This window comes from Canis lupus, chromosome 23 (genome assembly GCF_048164855.1).
Source record: "Canis lupus baileyi chromosome 23, mCanLup2.hap1, whole genome shotgun sequence".
NCBI lineage: Eukaryota > Metazoa > Chordata > Mammalia > Carnivora > Canidae > Canis > Canis lupus.
The window spans coordinates 35,340,073-35,359,152 of record NC_132860.1 but is presented as its reverse complement, the minus strand read 5'-3'; the positions used below and the strand labels follow the sequence as shown (position 1 = coordinate 35,359,152).

Here is a 19,080-nt window from a genome sequence, read left to right as displayed (position 1 = left end):
TTTGTACCTCAGAGAATCTCTTACCATAGCCCTGTGCAGTGGATGAGCTGAGATTCCCACTTTTTTTCTGTCAGAGATGAACAAGTAGACACATGGGGCTACATTATTCATATATGTAGGGTGTTATAGAACCAGAGCAGAATGGATTCCCAATCTCTCAGTTCTGAGCCAGGTTCTTTCTGTGCTGCCAGGAAAATCAGAAAGAAGGAGAGTACTCCTTACACCAAGTTCTTAGCTTTCCCAAGCCTGGATTACATGTTCATCAAACACCCAAAGTGCTGAGGTGCATAAGTGCCAAGATAATGTCAATAGTCTAACATGAGACTCATTTATCTACATTACCTTGAAACAAAGATCTGTAAATTTGGGTGACATTGAATTGAATGACAAAGATCAATTACAAGAACTTTCACACAGCGGATAAAAAAAATCACTGATTCCCCAAAGAGATTGTAAATGTCTTGTCTTTTTCTGTTATTTGGCTAGAAGAAAGTCAGTTTGGAATAATGCTAAACTGTGGTAAAAATAAAATGTATTATAATAAATGTACTGGAAATTTAAAAATGAAGACCAAAACATCTTGTAATTTTGTTATACTTATAAATCCATGGTTGTCACTTTAATATTTTCTTCTGCTTTTTGCTTATAGCATGTTATTTTTACATGACATAGTAATTTTTTTCTTTTGATTTAATATATCCTGTACTTTTTAGCTTTAACTATCCAGTATTTAGAAACATTCTATTTAACAGTTACATAAAATACCATCTGGTTGGTGTACCACAGTTCATTTAACAATTTTCTTATTGTTGGATTGTGGTTTATTTTCAATGCTTCACTGTTTACATGGCACTGCAATGAATGTCTTTGCATCTGCAGCTTTTCCTGTAGGGATTCCATCTTCTCACTCTCCCCTGCCTTGATATCAATTCCAAAGAGTGTTTCTGCTGGATTAAAAAATATTTTATGGTTCCTTTTTTGCTCTTGTTTATGGTTTGGGATGGTTTCATTAGCTGGCTAATATATATTTTATATATGGGAAATTAGAAAACAATAGACCATAATTCCTGGCCTGTTAATTTTCCCATCCAGGCAATAGCTTCTATAATGGATGCATCCTGGAGATGATACTGTTGGAATTGTTTTCTTCTCTGGAAACATACTTAGTAATTAAGGAGATTTCTCTTTTTTGGAGGACTATATTGTCATCCATTAGGTATCTGAACTCTTTTTTTTTTTTTTACGATTTATTTATTTATTTATTTGAGAGAGAGAGAGATTGAGAGAGAGAGAGCTTGTATGAGCTGGGGGAGGGGCAGAGGGAGAAGGAGAGAATCTCAAGCAGACTTGAGCACAGAGCCTTAAGCAGGGGCCCAATCCCAGGACTCTTGAGATCATGACCTAAGCTGAAACCAAGAGTCAGAGGCTCAACTGACTGAGCCATCCAGGCACCCCTATATATCTGAATTCTTGTTTAGATTCCCTTGAAACAAGCTCTGGTGAGGGATGAAGTTGGAGTCAGAAAACTTGGATTTAAATCTTAGTATGCTATTGTTAAAACATGCTTTGTAAAGTTCTTAACATAGCAAGGTATTATTTTCTTTTTATTATAAGAAAAGAAAAAAACCCAGTTATCAAAATGGACTCCCAAATTCCCAAAGAGTGTTCTGAGAGTTTAGATTTCTGCTTTGGTTTTTAGGCCTTTTGGTTCTAGAAAGGTAGTTCCATGGTGCACATGAGATTATGTTTTCCAGTGGGTTTGTTGTATATGGTAGAAAGATAGCCCTGGATTTGATTCTAAGGAGATTTGACAGCATCTCTGAAACGGGCATAATAAGTGGGATGGAGGGAGAATTAAATGAGAGAGTGTAAGTCAAAGTCTTGTGCTAATTACCTGCCCACCCCCACTAACCTTCTCACCCCAGGAGGGGTTAATAGATATAGTCACAGATATTTTTTCAGAAACTTTAAGGGAGGAAGAGTTTATTGTAGCAACAATCCATTTTATTTTGGTGTCCATAAAATATTTAGGAGCATTTCAAGTAATGTTTTATTATTTCAAGGGCATCTTGAATTATTTCTGGAGATAGTCAACCCAGCTGGCTACATTCAGCAAGTGAGAGCCTACATTAAGCTATTTATTTCAATATATTTGCTATACACTGTGTCTTTCCTGTTGGTCCAGATAGAATGGATTTATTTTCAAGTCAAGATGAATGCTTATGTCTAAGACTCAGAGTTTGGATGCAGAATTGCAAGCATTAGTAGTTTAAGAGCATAAATATTGCTGCAACTTGTCCATGAGATGGAAAGTAATAATTTTCCTCCTCCATTGCAATCCTATTTAAAAAGGTCTTTGTTTTACTGTTGAAAATGTGTTATTTCTATTTCTATACTACTTTGTATTTTATATAATATGTTCACATGAGTTACCTCAACCAAATCTTACTACACTTCCTTGAGGGATTCATATTTGAAAGGTATTTATTATTAAACACTCACCATGTGTTAGGTTTTGTTACTAGGCACTTTGACATGACCTTCTCATATAATCTTCACTTTCAGTGCTTGATGAAATGTAAGTAATTGGAAGACAGGGTAACCAGGCCACAAACCCAGGTCTTCGGTTCTTTGTCTAGTGCTTTATTTATTTTCTTTTTTCAATAAACTTGTTCTTCAAGTTGATAGTGTGATACTCTAGAAAGAGCATGAGTTTGAGTCAGAGGGCTGGGGCTTTAATCTCAGTGAGTAGCTCATGGGATACAGGGAGAGTCATGTTCCCTCTCTGGGCCTGAAGTACCTCTCTTGTAAAATGAAGAGTTTAGATATCATGGCCTCTTTGGTTTCTCCCTGCACTGACAATCCATGTACCTTTGGGACACACTCCTATAATGGGAAGATTTTGAGGGTGTGCTTTCACTGGATCACTGTCCAGATTTGGAACGAAGTTTATGGGGTGATCTTTAGGTTTAGAACGGATCTCCACCTGACTCTACCCCAATTTCAACAGTCTTGACTTTTGGTGCATCAAACAGCCTGCTCAGGGAAAATCAGAAGTTTGATCTGATCTTGCCTCTCTGTTTAACACAGAAGACTTCTTCCTCATTCTCAAGGAAAATAATGAGAAGAGAAAATAGAATTATTATGATCTATTTTTATAATGACTTCAGATATGTAGACTGTTATTGTTGGCAGGAACCTTGGCAAGGATTTGTTTTACCCAATATTTTAGAATTCTAGGAAACTGAAGTTCAGCTCAGGGGAGTGCAAGGAGGCCTAAGGTCTCAAAGTGAGTTAGAGGCAGTCTAAACTAGAACTCAGGGCTCCTGGCTTCCAGTAATTGGGAACTTAGAGCAATGCTGATTTTGAATTCCTGCTAGCCATCAAGTATATAAAGCTGTGGGTTGACTGACATAGTCTTAGATTGCTTTAAGAGAAGCCGCAGAAATATAATGTGTGGCACCAATAAGAACATAGGTTTTGAACATCCAGGACATGCAAGTATTGTGGTAAGACTGGACCATAGCGGGTGAGGAGAAAAGTGGTGGCAGGTGAAACTGAAGAGCCAAGTAGGACATATGACATGGAGAGATTTTTATTTTTGAAAGTTGTGTCTGGATAATCATCCTTCCATATCTTCACCTTTTTCTTTTTTTTAAGATTTTATTTATTTATTCATGAGAGACACAGAGAGAGAGAGAGGCAGAAACACAGGCAGAGGGAGAAGCAGACTCCATGCAGGGAGCCTGACGCAGGACCCGATCCCGGGACCCCAGGATCACACAGCGACCCCTTTGGCCCCTGGGCCAAAGGCAGGAGCCAAACTGCTGAGCCACCCAGGGATCCCCTCTTCACCTTTTTCTATTTGAGGAATAGAAAGAGAAGGGGATCTAGTATGGAAGACCAGATTTGTGCCTATCTTGGGCAAGACATTATCTATAAGCCTTGTTACTTTACCTTCATGGGATCCCTTTTGTGTATTTAGTGCCTCACATCCTCTTAGGCTCTTCTCTGTTCCAGTTCAGCCATTGTAACAGTTCTGCTCAAGTTTCCACCAACCTCATTGTTAACAACATCCCAATAAAGTGTGTGCTGCTTTCTTTCCAGTATGCTTGCGAGAGCTTGCCCAACACTCACACATGTACAACCTGGATGTATGAGAGAGTTAGTGCTCCATGGAACATTTCTCAACCAGTGGGAAAGGAAAGTGGGGACTCTTCTAAAAGGAGGCCAGAAATGGGTCTGGTTGGCTAGTATCTCCTTGCATGGGGTTTCCTTTTCTCTCCATCCATCATTTCTGCTGTCTGGTGCAGACAGACAACTACATGTACACAAGTCCTTATCTTAGGTTCTGCTTTCAGGTGGAAGCCAGGCTAAGATATGATTTGTTAAGTGAGGATCATAATATAAATTCCTTGTGAGTTGTTAAATAAGGCACATACACACAAGACATTATAAAGATTAAATGAGGTATGCACATAAATATGCAAGTAAAGCATATACTGTTATCCTTCATACCAATTAAGTGCTGAAGAAGTATTACATATTTTGATATGGCTACTGCTTCTGTTCATGAGCTTATATAAATTCTGGTGTCATTATCCCACATTTTAGTTGTGAAATTAGAGACTAAGTTTTAATATAGTAAAGTGTTTTCTGTTTTTTTTAGGCCATTTCAGTATAAGAACAAAAAACATAATAAAACAGATTTATTTGGATCCACTTCACCCATGATTGAGAAACTTCCAACTTTAAACTTTGAATTTCTCCACTTTGTTTTTGGTGTTTCCAGGGGGCAGACTTTCATGTCCTTTCTGCTACTGTAGGAGATCCAGCATTTCCTTTTCCTCTCCTGCTGCATATTTGAAGACAGTTTTGTGCCTATTATGCAGATGTGGAAACTAAAGCTTATATGCTTTCTCAGCTTGTTGAAAGTCATGCAACTAGTGAGTGGTAGCCTGTTGAACTGGGTCTAACTTTAGAACCCAATTTCAAACCCATAATCCCTGTACTATATTAGTTCAGTTGGTTTCTCTTCAATATTTTTCTCATGATTCAGTTATACAGACATATCTCAGAGATACTGTATTTGGTTCTAAGCCACCACAATAAAGCAAACATCACAATACAGCAAGTCAAATGAATTTTTTTGGTCTCCCAATGCATGTAAAAGTTACATTTATACTGAACTGTAGTCTATTAGGTATGCAATAGCATTATATCTAAAAAACATGTATGTATCTTAATTAAGAATACTTTATTGCTAAGAAATGCTTAGCATCATTTGATCATTTGAGCTTTCAGTGAATCATAATCTTTTTGCTGGTGGAGTATCTTGCCTCATTGTTGATGGCTGCTGACTAATCAGGATGGTCATTGCTGAAGGATAGAGTAGCTGTGGTAATGTCTTAAAATAAAATAACAATGAAGGCTGCCACACTGATTGACTTTTGCTTTCATGAACAAGTCAACCATGGTGCATGATACTGTTCGTAGAACTGTATGAGAGGGTTAGTGCTCCAGGAAGCATTTCAAAACTGGTAAGTAGAACCTCTTTCAAAATTGGGGTTAGTCCTCTCAAACCCTGCTACTGCTTTATCAATTAAGTTTGTGTAATGTTCTCAATCCTTTCTTGTCATTTTAACCATCTTCATCGGGAGTAAATTCCGTCTCCAAAATAACTTTCTTTGCTCATCCATGAGAAGTAATTCCATTCAGGTTTTATCGTGAGATTACAGTAATACAGTTGTATCTTCAAGTTCCACTTCTAATTCTAGTTCTCTTATGATTTTTACCACATCTGTAGTTATTTCCTTCAGTGAAATATTGAACCCCTCAAAGTCATCTATGAAGGTTGGAATCAGCTTCTTCCAATATTGGTAGTTTGACCTTTCCCCATAATTTCAAATGTTCTTCGTGGCATCTCAAATGGTGAATCCTTTCCAGAAGGTTTTCAATTGACTTTGCCCAGATTCGTCAGAGGAATGACTCTCTATGGTAGCTGTAGTGTTACAAAATGTATTTCTTAAGTAATAAGACTTGAAAGTTGAAATTACTACTTGATTCATGGGTTGCAGAATGGATGTTGTGTTAGTAGACATGAAAACAACATTCATCTTGTACTTTTTCATCAGAGCTCTTGGGTGACCAGATGCATTGTTAGTAAACAGTAATATTTTGAAAGGAGTTTATTTTTCTGAGCAGTAGGTCTCTGAATATTTTAGTGGGGCTAAAATATTCAGTAAACTATGCTGTAAACAGATGTGCTGTCATCCAGGCTTTGTTGTTCCATTTATAGAGCATAGACAGTATAGATTTAGCATAATTCTTAAGGGCTCTAGGATTTTTGGAATGATAAATTAGCTTTGGCTTCAACAAAGTCACCAGCTGCCTTACTCCCTAATAAGACAGCCTGTTCTTTGAAGCTTTCAAGCTGGCACTGACTTCTCTTCTCTAGCTATTGAAGTTCTAGACAGCATCTTCTTCCACTAGAAGGCTGTTTCATCCATACTGAAAATCTGTTGTTGAATATAGCCACCTCATGAATTATCTCAGCTAGATCTTCTGGATCATTTGCTGCAGCTTCTGCATCAGCACTTACTGCTTCACCTTGCACTTTTATGGTATGCAGATGGCTTCTTTCCTTAAAGCTCATAAACCAACCTCTTCAGACTTTTCTTGCACAGCTTCCTCACCTCTCTTAGCCTTTATAGAATTAAATAAAGTTAGGGCTTTACACTGGGTTAGGCTTTGGCTTGAGGGAATGTTGTGGCTGGTTTGATCTATCCAGACGACTCAAACTTTCTGGATATCAGCAATAATGCTGTTTTACTTTCTTGTTATTTGTATGTTCATTAGAGTAGCATTTTTAATTTCCTTCAAGAATTTTTCCTTTGCATTCACAACCTGGCTAAATGTCTGGCACAAGAGGCCTAGCTTTTTGGCCTCTCTCAGCTTTCAACATGCCTTCTTCACTAAACTTAATCATTTCTAGCTTTTGATTTAAAATGAGAGATGTGCAATTCTTAATTTGAACACTGAAAGGCCATTATAGGATTATTAGTTGGCCTCATTTCAATATTTTTGTATCTAAGGAAATAGGGAAGCTTGAGGAGAGGGAGAGAGACATGGGAATGGCTGGTCAGTGGAGCAGTCAGAGTACACACAACATTTACTGGTAAAGTTCACCTTCTTATGTGGGTGCAGTTCATGGTGTTCCAGTAGAGTTACAATAGTAACATCACAGATCAATGATCACAGATCACCATAATGAATATAACAATAGTGAAAGAGTTTGAAATATTGCAAAAATCGCCAACGTGTGACACAGAGACACAAAGTGTACAAGTGTTGGAAAAATGGCACCCATAGGTCTGCTCAACTCAGGGTTGCTCTGTTCTCCTTCTATTTGTGTGAAGTACAATATCTGTGAAGTACAATAAAGTGAAGCAAAATAAAATGAGGTATGTCTGTAGTTATTCTTATATACCTAGGGAGTATAGATGATTTTAATTTTATTTTTTCAGAGACAAGAACAATTTTACCAGAATGAAACCCCCATGACAAAGGACCCCAGGAAAGAAATATCATCAGAAAAAATAGAAGGAAGTTTTCATGGAGTTGCGATGAATCAGAAACTTTTAATGAATCCAGTTGTATTGTTTACCAAGTTAAGATCCTCTTAGATGTCAGGAGATAGATGCGTAGATGTCAGCTCATAAAGTACCATTCTGGTGTGATAGCAAAAATATGAGAGGCTGGAGTCCCTCTGTGCAAAGAGATAATGAAGGAGGCCAGAGATAAGTTGGAAGAAACACTAGTTACTAAGAGGGATAGCAATTGTTTTTCATTAAATCAAATATTTATGAGACTGGGATTTGATTACCCATGGTTTAACAATTCAAGGGAAAGATAATTTTCTAGAGATGCCCAAGGTGTTGGTGTAATTCAGATAACTGTACCTTGTATGAAAATAATTAACCACTAGAATTTGGAATGCATGCAAATTGTGATGGGGATAGAAGATGTTTTGCAATATGAAGGCTTGATGGTGTAACATGTTGGAAGGATTAAAATATATCTTGTTGTCATAGGCACCATTCCAATTCTTGTCAATACAGAACATTTGGTTTTGATATTTGATTTTACTAACATTTACGGAATGCCTGTTGTGTGTCAGACACTTTTATGTTGGTTTTAAAATTTTAATAATCCTAAAAACCATTAAGTTATATATTATTTAATTTTATGTAAGAGGGAACTGATATTCAGAGAAATTAAATGGAGCTCAAGGACAAAGAACTAGGTGAACATTTGGCTTGGTACTCCTGTTTCTATGACACCAAAATCCAGTCTTTCTCCCATACCACTCTGCCATTCCTGAACCAGGTTCAGGCATTCCTAAACCATAATTTGTGACCCAAAAGGGGGTACGGAGACCTAGTCTGAAATCTGCAGTCTAGGTGGAGCAAAAAAAGCAATATATTATTTTGAGTGAGGATAAAATAAGGGAGGTCAAAATCATTCATCAAGTGTGCACACTGATTCATTGCTGGAAAAATCCTGCTCATTACCTTTGGTGAAAAATGAAACAAAGTCTATTAGAGATGAAGGAACCTGGCATTCATGTGATTCAACTTCCTCATTTTACAGACGAGTACCCTGGAGTCCATAAGGGGTAAGTGATTTGTCCAGGCTTGTTATGTGATGATTCAGTGTCAGAGCTTGCTCACCAAAATTCTAGCTTTTTGTTCTCTGGAACTACATGAGAAAAGACTAATTCTCCTTCTACATGACAGTCCTTTAAATATTTTTGTTCTCAAGTCTCCTTTTCTTTAGTCTAAGCATGCTTAGACTGGTCAAATGCTTCCACTGTGGCAGTCTCCAGAATTCCTCACCACCTTCAGTTTTTTCCAGAAGTGTGTCATATTGTCAATTGTCCTCTCAAACATTGGTATCTGGAAATTAATATGTCATCTCAGCTTATATCAGTAAAATAGTTAATGAAGGAGAGTAAATATAAGCTCTTGCAACTTGCACAATTAACATTGAAGCTACAATTTTTGGTTTTAGGATTATGGAATTATGAATTTTGGCAAATAGAGAAGAATTGGAATGACTGCTTTTCTTTAAATTTATGAAAATGTTGGATACAATAAACAAAAGAATTTTTGCATACATAGCTAAAGATTAAACCAAGAACAGAAAATACCCAGATGACAAAACAAAGAGGAAGCTCAGTCAGAGTGGGAAAGCTGAAAAGCTTATATTGTAACATCATACAGAATTTAAAGTCTAGGGACTGGTGACTAGGATTCTCTGATATTGGTGGCATCAGATTATTAAAGGCCTCAGATTTCAAGCTTATGCTATTGACAAACTACTTGCCTAAAAGCAGAAGCCCTGAAAAAATCCTCTATTTCTGAATAAGGACCGGAAAAACCTGGCCTGCCTTTCCTGGGAGGACGCAAGGCATTTTGTAGTCTACCTGAGGCTATGTCTGGTAAACAAATCATGACTGGAAATTAGAAACCCAGGTCTGCATCACACATGGCTGTGGGATAGGAGTCAAAGTAGTACCAATGTAATATTAATACCAAACCAAAGAACGTAACATAAAAACTGGTCTAAAAACAATGAAAACTATGGAGATTAACAGAGGTAGATTTAAAACAGGGATGCTTCCAAAGTACCAAGACTCCCAAAGTATTGGTGAAGATGAGCACACATCAAATATTAAAAACCAGGGACACCAGGGTGGCTCAGCTCAGAGCATGATCCTGGGATCTGGGATCGAGTCCCACATCAGGAGCTGCCAGGAGCCTGCTTCTTCTCTGCCTATGTCTCTGCTTTTCTCTTTGTCTCTCATGAATGGATAAATAAACCTTTAAAAAACCAAAAAAAAAAAAAAAACCCCAAATATTTAAAAATCATACAATAGAATAAAATTCCATGAGAAAAATCAGCACGTAAAATATGTATCAGCAGATGAGCTAAATATCTCCTCCATGTATAGCAATAATAGATCAATCTAAAAGATATTAAAATAGGGGTAGCCCGGGTGGCTCAGTGGTTTAGCACCGCCTTCGGCCGGGGGCCTGATCCTGGAGACCCGGGATCGAGTCCCACATCAGGTCCCTGCATGGAGCCTGCTTCTCCCTCTGCCCGTGTCTCTGCCTCTCTCTCTGTCTCTCATGAATAAATAAAATCTTAAAAAAATAAAAGATATAAAAAAGATATTAAAATAAATAGATTTAAAATGATCAAAGAAATAAAAGATCAAAGAGGAATAGAAACTAAGGTACAAACCAGTTAACTTGAAAAATCACAGGTAGATTTGAAACAGAACAAAGTGAAATGCTAGATACAAAAGAAAAAAGTCATTAAAATAAAACACTCAGTTGATAGATGAAGAGAGAAATAATTGTTTTGAAGACAGATTTGAGAAAATTATCTAGAATGTAGCATGGAGAGGTAAAGAGATGGGAAAAAAAAAAAAAAAAGGAATTGAGACTTGGAAGCCAGAGATTCAAACATTAGAGTAGTAATGAATGGAGATAATAGGATAGAGGCAAAATTGAAAGAAGTAATAAGTGAAAACTTCTAGATTTAAATACATGAGTCTACAAACTGAAAAAATATACAGGTTCTGATCAGAATAAATTAATTTACTTAGTAAATATTTAGTGAGAAGCCTTTATATGCCAAATACTATTGTAGGTGCTGAACCAAACAGATAAAAACTTTTGCCCTCATAAAGCTCAAGTTAAGGGTTGGAGAAAATGCACAATAAACACAATAAACAAGAAAAATAAAGCAAAGAAATGGGAGAATAGTGCTTACCTTCTGGTCATCTGGTACCTGTACAGCCACTCTGCCCATGTATATTCTGTTGTGCTTAGAGTCAGAGATCTGTTCTTGTTCGTCTCTTCACAAGGCATGGTGTATCATGATTCCTGTCACAATCTAGATGTCCAATCAAACTCAGACAAATTTAATGGAATTAAAGTCTCTGTAATCTATTCTCACCATCTTTTTGCTCTGGTTAATCTCATCTTACTCATTTCCAAGGCTGTACCCATCTGTTCCTGGAAAGAAGAAACAAAGAACCTTATTCCCTACCTGCCTGCAGCCATGCCTTTGGAATTGTCATCATCATTTTGTGCTTGTCCACTCATCTTTATCCTTAGTGCTATTCCTTTAGATTAGTCCTCATGATCTCCCTTTTAAATGATTGCAACTACTCCTTAATTGGTCTTTCCTAGTCTTCTCTCTCTCTTCTCCAAATACTGTCCAGACTGGCAATTAGAATAATTTTTCTAGAATACATTTGAGTATATAATTTTCTTGATTAAAGTCCATCAATGCTCTCATAGCTTTCTTAAATGATACAAGGCATTCCATTTTCTGGCTCCTTCCTACCTCCTCACCCTCCCTTCTCCTTCTACCTCATGTGCCATCCACACCAGAGCACTTACAGTTCCTTGGTTGCTTTCAACATGTTTCTGTCTCTTTACTTATTTTGCTACATCTATATGACAAGCTTTTCCTTTCTTAATTCTCATTCCTGTCAGACAAGTCCATATTCATCTTGAGATTCAGTTTAAGTAGAATCTCCTCTATAGTGCTTCTCCTGACCCCCATCTTGCAGTAGAACTAATCCTGTTTTTTGAGATCCTATGTACTGATTAGAGTTTAGTCATAATGCTTTTATACTTGCTTTATATCTGACACATCTCTCATACCCAGTAAATGCTTTCTGAAAAGGGTAATAGCTAAAGGAATGATGATTGGCACAAAGAAAATGTCTATTTTGAAATAGATAATTGACTTAGTTGGCTTTGTTTAATCCTGGAAGCCTGGTTTGCTACTCATTGGCCATGGAGAGGTAATCTGAAAGTATGGATTTTTTGAGACACAATTTCAAGCCCTAAAACTGTTTTCCTTTTTTTTTTTTTCTGTTTTTCTAGGAAACATCTAGCCACTTGGAGACCTTGAAAGTCCCCCTCAAAGGTAAAGAATGACCACATTTGCTTTAACCACAGAAGCAATTAACTCTCCAGCAGTGTGGAAAACAGCTTTTGAGCTGTATTTATCGATGCATAGATTTCACAGAGCTGTGATATTTGAAGACAAATGGCTCTGTCCATAATTAAGACTGCTGAGGAATTGGCAAGTGTGATATGATGATGGAATACCCAGAGAAAGGGCAAGGGAGTGAGATTGGTCAAGACTGTACTGTCTCTATGACCTTGGTGCTCTCTTTCTATTCATTGATTTCCCAATTAAATATAACTTTTCATTCAGTCAGTTCGCATATACTGCAAGTTATTGATGCCCTGCTGTAGGAAGTAAAATGACCTACAGATGAAACTATAGGGGAGGATGATCTCATTTTATTTTTTTATTCGATATAACAAGATGCTGAAGAAGAGGTTCTCTGTTAATCTTTTCTATGAAGACTGCTTCATTATGTAATAAAACTCACAGCAGGCAGCAGTCAAAATTGACAAGACTCTTAACTTTGTATAGGGCTTGAGTTCTGACTCCACCAAATGTTTTGTTTCATTTAATCCTCATGAAAGATTACAAGGTATTGTGATCCCCATTTTAGAGATGAGGAAGATGAGTCTTAGAGAACTTAATTAATTTTTCTAAAATCATACAGTAAATGTTGGAGTCATTTGATATCAAACACCAATTCCAGAGAAATAAGAATACCTGTCCTTATTTATTTTGGGTATCAGTCTCATTAGTCATGCTAATAGTTAGGGATCATAATGGTTCTCCATCTCTCAGCAGGTAAAATTCAAGATTGTTGACATGGCATGCAAGGCCCTCCATGTTCTGACTTCCATGCACCTCTCTGGTTTCATCTCCTTTCCTCCTTGCCTCATACCTTGTGTTCCAGCAATATGAACTGCTTCTAGTTCCTAGAGAACACAGCTCTTTTTGTATCTTTACTTTCGCTTATGCCATTTTGTCTGTCTAGAGTGCCTGTTCTTCACACTATTCCTCACTAACTCCTACTATGCTGTTTAGTACTCAGCCAATGTACTCAGATAAAAAATAAAAAGGGTATTCTTGAATATTTCATTCATGTAAACTTCTTTGAACTTTCTGAGTTGGGTTAGGGACTTCTTTGATATACAACGATGATATTCTGCATATCCTAATATTGCATTCATCACATTGTATTATAATTATTTCTTTGCTCTCTGTGTTTCCAACTCATCTGTGAACTTTTTGAAGAGGGGATCATGTCTTTGTAATTTGAGAGCTTAGCAAAATGTCTGCCACATTTTAGGTACTTAGTACATATTTGCTGAATGAAAGTGTATTGTCAGGGTTTCCTAAAGAAAGAGCTAATAGGATATATATAGATATATATAAGATGAGATTATAGGAATTGGTTCACACGACTATGAAGTCCAGGAAGTTGCATGATCTTTCATCTGCAATCTGGAGAACCAGGAAAACCTGTGGTATAATTAATTCAGTTTAAGTTTGAAGGCCTGAGAACCAGGAGCTCCAAAGTAGGGCAGGGAAAGATTGATATGCCAGCTAAAGAAGAAAGAGAGAATTCACTTTACCTTGACTTTTTCATTCCATTTGAGCCCTCAAAGGATTAGATGATACCTACTCATCTTGGCAAGGATAGGTCTCTTCATTCAGTCTACTGATTCAAATGTTAATCTCTTTCAGAAACACCCTTGGAGACATATCCATAAATAATGTTTTATCATTTGGGCATTTGTTAGCCTATTCAGGTTGATATATACAATTAACTATTGCAGAAGATACTGAGACACCCACTTACAGTAATTTATAATACCATTTTGGCAGACTCTGTTGGTTGAATTGGTTTATTCACCAGAGGAGACTCAGGTGGCAATAGAGCTCAGTAGGCTAGGCTCTTACTGCTCTAGCACAGGTAGGATATAGGTACTGAAGATATTCAGCCTCTAGGTTCAGTATCTCTTGGGGGTGAGGTGATGAGTGCCAAGTTTGGTGCTGTGCTGGAATTTTCTTTATTAAACACAGGTAGAATTTGGACTTAGTCTTATTGTCCTTGGAATAAGACTTGGTAATGGACATGTCTTTTGGGCATTTATCTTTTCTTTAATACCCTGTAGGTACATTCAGGCTTTATGACTGACCATATTATATTAATCTTTCTCTCCTTAGGGATAGTTATTTCCCATGAAGTTTCTTGAACCCTCAAGAAAGTAAATCCCTGGATCTCTGACCCTGGACAACTCCTATGGCCTGAGGCTTGGATTCAAATTCTCCACGTATAAATCTGCTGCCAGCTACAATCCTGATATAACCAGATAAATAGAGAGAGTGAATACCATAAATGACCATACTTTCCTGCTGCTATATGCCATCCTATAAAATCAGACTCTTCGTCTATTGATGCCAGCCTGGGTCAGACCTGAATTTTCCAAGTCCCTTTGAACAGAGTTCTTTGGGTTTTATTTAAGGCTTACTTTATTATTTTTTTGGAGCATATTAAGGTCTGGTACGTCTTGTAACCCAGGTTTTTGGGATATGACAAAGAAACAGGAGGATGGTGGGAGAGGCCTTCTGTAAGTTCTCAAGGTTTGAGTAGCTCCATTGGGATGAAACCAAAACAAAGAAAAATTCTGGTCATAAGTGTAATGCCTTATGCACTTTAGGGAGATAGATATGTCAACACAATAGTGAAGAAGAAATTGAACCATTTGAGAAATTGTGATACACGGTATTTTTGAGTAAGTCAGTCATTCTCATTCTTCTTTTGGACAGCTACAAGGTCATACCTTCTTAGGGGAATTTTAGAACTCTGAGAACTCACTCAGTGGGCTGGCTTTAATCAGACTCCAGCCATTTCCTTTTCTGTTTCCTTGTCATTGAGGGGTATTTGGTCAGATGCCATCTCTCCAGCTCATGAGTTGTAACACGGGTTTTTATGCCTGGTCTGAACACATAGGTTATAGATGGTCCCCAAGATGTTTGAGAAGATTGTCTTATGACTTTGGCCTCAGCAACTGACCTTCACAAACTGGAGGCATTACCTTCACAGGGGCAGCTTCAGTGCCTTCTTTGAAAAAGTAATTTTCTTTTGTGAGTAACATGCTGTGTCATGGTTTATAACAATGGGAAGAACTAAAAGCTGTAGAACCCAGGAGGCAAAGAAAGACTGTCTGTCTAAGGAATAACAAGAACTGATTTTATTCTCTGCCATGCAGTGATGAAAAGGCATCTTGTAAAAGCTTTTAGTTGGTTTTCTTTTCTCCTAATCATGTTCAGGAATGCATCTAATGCATTTTGTGGTTTTGAAAGGAAAAAGGAGAACCATTTTAAGGAAGAATTGCCTTCATTTAAAAAGATTTTATCTGACTGGAGTTGGAGACATGGGTTCCTTATGAAGTATACAAGTCAACACCATAGTATAGTAACATAGGAGAGTTAGCATGAATTCACACAGGGATGACCTTTGAACTGGACCTTAAAGGGTTTAAAGGAGTTTTCTAGGTAAAAAAGAAGAATGGACATTCCGAACAAGGGGAAAAGTATGTGCAAAGGCACAAAAGCATTCCCAAAATCTTGACATATGTTTTTAATAAGCACTCAGACTGATTTTTTTCCTGGATTCAGTGTAAGAAATGCTGCTAAGGTTTCCAGAGTAGACGAAAATTCCTCATTGGTAATAATGTACTTAAAATATTGAATTAACAGTACACTTTCTGTTACAATTTGTAACAGTACTAGTGTTTATTGAGTACCTGGCACTGTTCTAACTGGGCAATAGCTAAGTGATATAGCAATAAATAAAACTGATAAAAATCCCTTGTGATTATGATTAGGGCTTCTCAATGCTTTATAACATTTTTGAGAGTTTTGATTTGAGGATGCTGGAAAAGCAGTTACCTTCTCTCTCTTTCTGTGTGTATTTTAGTGAGAATATACAGATACTTCTACGCTGTTGTTACAGAAGTGAATATATGTGAGGGATGGTAAATACAGGCACATGGGGTCTTTCTCCCTGCTTTTTATCCTTTCTCAGATAGCTATGACTTTGTTTTGTGTTGAATCTGGATCCAGCCTCAGAATCCTTCTCATGTAGCCATTTCCAGCTAATCAGAACTGACTTGTAAAATGAAAGCTCCAGATCAGTCACTCTCTGTAGTCTTAAATTTTGGGGGAATAAGGGCACTTCAACAGGCTCTGTCTTGGATGTGGCAGTTAGTCTGTATCAGCAGATGATGATAGTGATGAATGTTTAGCCTTTTGCTTAGTTCAATTCAACACAGAAATTTCTTGGGCACATACTATGTTTTGGCATAAGTTTTGGTTCCTGTTGTCAAGAGCTTAAAGTCCAGTGAGTAGGGGATATGGTTCTGTTAACCAATTCTTACAGTGGAGGGTTAATAAGCATTATAGAGATTAGGATAAAACATACAAGGAAACAAAGGCAAGAACGAACCACTCTAATGGAGGGGTGGAGAAAGGATCATGGAAGACTCAGATAAGATGATACTTCATCTATGTGTTTGTTAAAAGACAATTAGGAATCCATCAGACATGTGGGCAGTTAGAGTGAGAGAATTCTAGACAGAGGTAAAGGCATGGAAGTATAAAAACATTTATATTGTCATTGCATGGATCCACCTGTACTATAGAATCCCAGGCTTCTCCTAGGTATCTTGTCCTTGAGAGAAGAAACACATATTAACATCTGCATAGTACCTAGCTCATGTAAGTGTTCAGTAAATATGGAAAGAATGAAAGGTATCTAGTCTTTCCTTTGTCCCTCTGATGATTTTAGCTATTTTATTAATTCCTATGTCTACTGATGTTTTCTAAGTGTTTTAAGTTCAGTTGCATTGAGAAATCAATTTGATTCTGTTCAGTTAATCAGGATTGAGTGCACATTCCTCATAAGGATCCTCCAACCTTGGAGGATCAGAAAATGGTCCAGGAGGAATTGACTTTTGAAATGAGCTTCCTTTGAATATATACAATGGGATGGCTCTATAATTTTATATCCAAATCTGAACCTTTTTGGAGGTAAAACTGTGTGCTATTAATAATTACACTGGGATAACAGGTATGAGCTGAAACTGTCCCAGGTGATCAGGGGTACATGGGTCACTCTGCTTATAACTAATGGGCTTTTGGAAGCAGTCTTGGATTTAAATTTCTTCTAATTCTTTTTTTATTAACTATATGGCTTTGTATATGTTCCTTAATGTCCTCTAAATCCTAATTTTCTCAACTGTAAAGCTGAAATTATTATACTATAATAGTATAGAACAGTTGTGAAGACCAAATGAAATAATGTGTATATATACATATACACATATATATAATAATACATATATATTATTATATATACAAATAATGTATATATATATATACATACACATTCAGAGTTTGTGATGGGTAGCTTCTGAAGTGGTCCCCAATGATCCTTGTTTGTAGTCCTTGATATAATTCCCTCCTCTGAGCAAAGATGACCTAGTGATTTGATTCTAATAAATAGAATGCTGTAAAAGTGATGGGTTGTCACTTTTGAGATTAGCTTATAAAAAGACTGATTTCCATTTTGCTCTCTCAGTTCTCATTCTGGGAGAAGCAAGCAAGTTATGTTATGTGTAACTCTGTGGAGTGGTTCATAGAGCAAAGAATTGATATCGTTGGCCAACAGGCAGTGAGGACTCAAGGCCTGCTGATAACCATGTGAGTGAGCTTGGTAGCATATCTTCCCTTATTTGAGTTTTAATGTGAGATTGCAGCCTTGGGCAAGAACTTGATTGCGGCCTTATCAGGGATACTAAATCAGAGGCACCCAACTAAGCCATGCCCAGATTCATGACCCATTGAAACAGTTTTTTAAAAATTAAGTATTTATTTTAATTCCAGTGTAGTTAACATATATTCCAGTATATTATACAGTGATTCAGCATTTCCAAACATCACCAGGTGATCATCACAAGTGCACTTCTTAATCCCTGTCACCTATTTCACCCATCCCCCTGCCATCTCCCTCTGATTACTGTCAGTTTGTTCTTTATAGTTAAAAGTCTGTGAAACACTTTTAACAAATATTTTATTATTTATTTGAGAGCATGTGTATGCATGCATGTGTATGTGAGAGAGAGACAGAGACAGAGAGCATTAGTGGGGTGATAAGCAGAGGGAGAGGGACAAGCAGACTCCATGCTGACTGGGGAGCCTGATGTGGAGCTCAATTGCAGGAACCTGAGATCATGACCTGAGCTGAAATCAAGAGTAGGACATGAACTGAGCCACCCCAGTGTCTCTGTGAAACACTTTTAAGTCACTAACTTTTAGGGTAATTTACTACACAGAAATAGGGCCTGATGTATATTTGTTGCTAAATCATTTCTTTTTTAATGGAAATACCCACATTATTCTTTATTAATGAGAACCTTTCATATCAAAAGCTTTTCTTCTGTTTTTCCCTTCAGTAGCAGCTTAGCTTCTTCATTGCTTTTGATGAACAGCACTAAAAATATGTCTGGAGCCTAACGTACTTCAAGCTGTACAATTTCACCCATTTCCTAGATGTTCACATTGGGTTTGGAGACAGTTATTATAATTTCATATGATAATGAAATCAATATATCAAGAAAATGCCTTTTTGAGTCAATTCTTACTTGACTCTCAAGTTTCTCTGAACCTTCTGTGTCATCAGCCAATTTATGAAATTCATTAAAAGTGCCTACAGATTTATGTCTTTATCAAATGCTTCATAGTTTACAAGGGAAGTTAAGACATATTCACACCTAGATGCTAGGCAAGACAGGAAATGAAGACAGTAAACTTGAAATAATGGAAGGAGAAAATTATTTGGAGTAAAAGCATCTGGACGTAAATCCCAGGTCTATCATCTATTAGCTATGTGACTTTGGACAATTACCTGTTCATCTTCTCCTATAAACTGAGTTACCTTTCTCCGATAACGTGGAGTTAAGCACATTGCTTTACAGCATTGTTGCTGAGTGGGAGCATGAAGAATATTGGGTGTAAAAGGGCTTTGTAGATAACAAAGCAGCTTATAGAATTATT

General features: G+C 37.1%; 1 long non-coding RNA gene across 1 annotated transcript in view; it reads right to left on the bottom strand.

Moving 5' to 3' along the window:
- Positions 1 to 7,550: 7,550 nt before the first annotated feature.
- Positions 7,551 to 19,080, bottom strand: part of LOC140615076 (uncharacterized) — a 37,514-nt gene continuing 25,984 nt past the window's right edge. Inside the window, exons 4-5 of the long non-coding RNA XR_012015747.1 lie at positions 10,843 to 11,087; positions 7,551 to 7,768 (exon numbers count right to left, since the gene is read on the bottom strand). This is a non-coding gene — a long non-coding RNA (uncharacterized lncRNA). The remainder of the gene's footprint in view (positions 7,769 to 10,842; positions 11,088 to 19,080) is intronic.